Source organism: Adiantum capillus-veneris, chromosome 19 (assembly GCF_014529385.1).
Source record: "Adiantum capillus-veneris isolate H3 chromosome 19, ASM1452938v2, whole genome shotgun sequence".
NCBI classification, from domain to species: Eukaryota; Viridiplantae; Streptophyta; class Polypodiopsida; order Polypodiales; family Pteridaceae; genus Adiantum; species Adiantum capillus-veneris.
In genome coordinates, this window is record NC_140949.1 from 134,756,498 (window position 1) to 134,761,608 (window position 5,111).

The window sequence follows — 5,111 nt, forward strand, 5'->3', positions numbered from 1 at the left end:
CACTTTATATTAGATAAAAAGAACCTAGCGCTTCTTCCCTACTACACTAAAGCTTTTCTGCTTCTTCTTCTTCTCCTTTCCCCCTCTGCCTTCAATGAGAGATACAGATTGATTGAGAGAGAGAGAGAGAGAGAGAGAGAGAGAGAGAGAGAGAGAGAGAAATATATCTAAATAGTCCTCTTAGTCGTGCTATTTCAATGTGACTAAGAAGTGGAACTCTCGTTGCTTCTGATGGTGGTGCCGCCATAGAAAGGAAGATTTGTTCAAAGGTGAATAAAACAATCATCAAGGTTTTTTGTCAGCTTTCTAAATCATGATTCAAAAAAGCATATTACTTTTCTCCAAGACCCCCTCCCCCCCCCCAACACATACACACGGATAATTGTGGCTCGTAACGAAATCGTTTAAATGTGCTTCTTGACCTAGAATGACGTCTCATCAAGGGAAAGGGATTCATCAGGGTGAGCATGGTGCTTGAGGGGCTCAGACAAAAGGTGATCAAAGAATGAGAGTGTAAGATGGGTAGATTTTAGAAGAGAGCTTCACTATGTAGGTAGAGTTCAATTGTTTGGTTTCCCCTTGAAGATCCGAACTTCCCAAAGTTACTCTCTTCCACGTGTGCACTAGGCACACTTTGTACTAATGTGGCCTTGTAACATTTAATGGCCTAAGAACTTGTGTGTAGCGGAAATTATCATGAACATAGTGGGCATTCCATTAGAATAGATTCCTAATGAGAATTACAAGAGTGCTTGGGTGGAGAGAGCAACAAAAAGCATAACACCTAGTTAGATAGCATGAACAATACTTTCAAAAGAGAGAGAAATTAAGCTATTGACAACAGTTGAGGACCGGATTTGCATGGAGCCGGTCCCCCCTCCAAAAGGCTTTGTATTATGGTTTCTCCCATCAAGAGAAACATTGTACAATACAATTCTTTGTGTTCCTTCAAGACTAGCTAGTACAATGAAGATGAAAGCTTCATGCACTAAGTAAAACACTTAGGAAACACAACATCAATTATCCCCGGTCTCAGACCCAAGCCTCACACACCTTCAAAGATGGTGAGAGCTAGCAGGGTATGAGAGTAGATTGAGAGGAAGAAGGAGTATCTTATGAGAAAGATGTACATCTCCTCACATGATCACTCATATTAGCATAGCTTAGCTTAGTAATTAGCATGGTAGAGGAGATGAGCATGCATTGAAGCTTGGCTCTTGGTTGGATTTGCATCACAAATCCAAGAGTTGTTGGTGTAGGCCTCCCTTCTCACAAGCTTGGAGTAGGTGGTAAGCTTTCCATTAAAGCTTGAGAAGGAGAGAGAGAGTCTTCTTTACTTCACACATGAGATTGTGTGAGTGTGTGTGTGATAATGCCTTGCAAAAATCAGCCCCCTCTCTCCTTTGGGCGACCCCTCTTGCTCTACCCTCATTGGACCTCCCCAGGCCTAGCCAATGGTAATTAAGCAGTATAAGTGATAGCCTTCTGACATGTGTCCCCCTTTCCCCTTTTGTGAGAGCTTTAGGTAATTTAATAATTCAACTAAACTCTCATTGGACCCCTTTGCCTCCTCGCCAATAGGAATCAAGCAAGCCATTAGGCTGCTGAATGCTCATTGGACCCCTTGGGAGACTGTCCAATAGTCTTCTAGAGGACTTAATTCTCATTGGTTCTTTTATTAAGTGTTTTTAAATTAATTAAACTAGATTTACTCTAGCCTAATTCTCATTGGTCCACCTCCAAGGCCATCCAATAGGAAATGGGTACACCTTGTGGGCATCTGGGCTAGGGAGCTGACATTTGTCCCTCATTCCCTTTGTGTAAAGGGATCTTGTGTGTGTGTGTGTGTGTGTGTGTGTGTGTGTGTGTGTGTGTGTGTCTTTCTCTCTCATCCCCTACATGCAAGGCTCGCCCCCTCCTAAGTAGGGATTGTAAAGACTTTTTTGTACACACACAAAGCATCGAATTCCCCTATGGTTGACCTTTGGACACAACCTTTGAATTTTGGAGCCTTAGCATTTTGGAAGTCTTAATGGGCCGAACCTTAGGGTCTTTTTAGCCCATTGTTGCACATGGCTCTTTTGCAGATGGCCCCCCCTTTGGATCCCTATTTTCCCTCCTTTGGATCCCTACTGTGCGGCCGGTCTGCTAGCTTAACCAATATTCTAGCTTTTTCTCCCCTGGCACTTCCCCATATTAAATGATCAGTTTAACATGAGAAAATCATTTAGGAGAATTAGATATTGATTATTATGACACCTCAATATGCCATGACAATATTTTTTGACACCAACCAAAAATTTTCAAGGAACCAACTTTTACCATTGTAACCCCCATTATGCTCAAAATAAACTTAATTTTAAATATTGGATAAACCTACACATGAATTTTGGAAGTATCTTCACTATATTTCAAGGTTTTACAATAAATTTTTCAAAATTTTGTAGGTTTTCTCACATTCACATATAAAATTTAGAAGTAAATGTCAAAATGTAAGTGGGGATTACACTAAACCTAGGTTTTTGCCAAGCAGAAAGTGCACCCCTCAATGAAAGATATTCCACCACTACAACTTTGTGATGGATGCAATCTTGTGAGTGCACGGGAAGGAGAGGAGGGGAAGGGGATGACACCAGTAGACATTGTGTGGGCGCGCGACCACGGGGCCTGAAACCCAACAATCTTCCACTTGAAGGCCAATGTGGCCCAAGTGGCTAAAGAATGTAAGGGCTACTATGTACAAATGTACAAACGTGAAGCATGACTGTAGCTTCACCCTACACCCATCATCTTTATGCAATCTGTGAACCGCTATGAGGCTAAGCTCGTTGTTAGAGCATCTGTTGGGTTTTCATATGTATGAACTTTGACTAACTCAATGAGTTTTCTAGCCAAAATATCTCGTACCACATGATACTTGACCTCTATGTGTTTTGACTTGGAGTGAAACACAGGGTTCTTTGCTAATGCAAATGCACTTTGACTGTCGCAACATAGTACTAGAGTCTGATGTATACCAAAGTCTCCCACTAGATGAGATAAACACATAGCTTTCTTACTGGAACTAGAAATTGCAACATACTCTGCCTCAGTGGTGGAAGACAAAGTGCAGTTTGGGATACATGATCTCCAAGAAAGTGCCACTCCAACGAACAAGAAAACATAGCCAAGTGTGGATCGCCTAGTGTCCACACAACCCGCACAATCTAAATCAGTGTATCCAACTATGGATGCATCACTATTCCCAAAGCATAAGCACATGCTAGCTAAGCCCTTGATGTATCTCAAGATGTGCTTCACTACTTCCCAATGCTCTCTGCCTGGCAACATATGCATCATCATGCCCACTCGCATCAAGAGATTGACGTTGAATCTCTTCAGTGAGAAACACACCAGCAAGCGTTGAAATCTAGCTTGTCATTAGGTACAAAATTGCTTATGGCCGTGTTGAAGGTATCCCACGATGATGATAGCGAACATAGCAAGAAAATGGCCTTCGTTTCATCATCAAAATTGAGACCTTTTGAAGTAAGGTGTGAAAACACGTTGTTGAACTCATTTAAGTGAGAACTAACATTATTGCCTTCTTTCATGTTCATGCGCATCAAATTCTTCATCAAGAAAACCTTGTTCAAGGCATTGTTGCCATCCCAATCCTGATATAGAGCATCCCACAAATCTTGGGCATTAGTCTTATCCATTTTGATAAAGTAAATGGATTCACCAAGGTGTAGGCGAATGGTCGCCATAGCACGCTCATTCAAACCATCCCACTCAACATTAGTGTACGCATTCTCTCTTCTTGCACGCAAGGGTGCTATCAAGCCTTTGTTGATCAAAATATCTTGCATACGCTGCCGTCAAATGACAAAGTTTGAGCCATTAAACTTTTTGATGTAGTACTCTTCTCTTTTGGAAGCACTACTTGCAGCCATGATTAAGAGAATGTAGCCAAAAACTTTATGTGGCGAATGGCCTGGGATAATTTCAATAGAGTTTCTCCTAGAGCAGGAGCAAAACTCAAACCAAAAATAGTAGAATCACTATGTAAGAATAGCTAGAAGTGCAAGAACGCATAAAATGGACTCATGAAAAAAATCCGACGAAGTCTCCTTTATATGAGGAGTCAAAACTCCACTCAAAAAACGCATAAACTGCTCAAAAGAACCACTAGGCATCAATTGCTCAAAACCACTATTGTGCGATCGCCAACTCGGTGTAAAAAGCGCAAAAAATCGTCCAGATACATGTCATACAGCAAGGGTACCGCAAGAGGGGAACTCCAACTACTTTGTATCATCGAAGGTATCTCAACATTCGAGAATACCCCAGCTCAAAGAAAACCTCACGCTATCGACCCTCCAAAGGCTAATACAGACACAAAAGAACTAGCTACAGTCTTAGAAAGGAATCTCTCGGTCCGAGTCTCGAAAACGATCGAGAAAACTGTCAAAAAAGCCAAAAAATGGCTCCACACGAAGTACAATAGGCAGTGTTTGCAACTCAACGTACACGAATGTATGCAGTAAAAGTGATCCTGCGGGATTTCTGCTCTCAAAAGAGCTCAATAGCACTATGGTGTGCTAGAGTAAACATGCATATGTCAACACATTTGTCTGCAGAGGAACTGCTGTCAAAATGACTACCAAAATTGATTGAAAGACGTTGTGTTTGTAAGTGTCTAGAAACCTGGAGAATCTATGTGTGAATGGGCTCAAAAGCCCCCTGTAACCTGCATGTCAATGTAGATATGCACCAATTGTCACCGTCAGGTGGAAATGTGCTAGTTGAATAGCTGCCAAAGGTACTCGGAGTCAAAACAGTGTCGTAGAGCATGATTGGTGTGCTCAATGCCGATGTCAAATGTCACTCCTCTGTGGCAGAGGCACCTCACCCGTGCATGTTAAGCACAAATGTCCGCGGGAAAATGGTCATCCGTGAGAACACACATGTTGGGGTCGGATGTCAGAAATCCATCGTGAATGTGCAAGAACGGTGTCGTGGTTGCCGAGAACAATGTCAAAATTGACAAGCAATCGAAAAGATGTCGAAAATTGAGTCGATGTCGAAGGACTAACCGAGAGCCGATCCGCTCTCGTAGATGTCTAAGA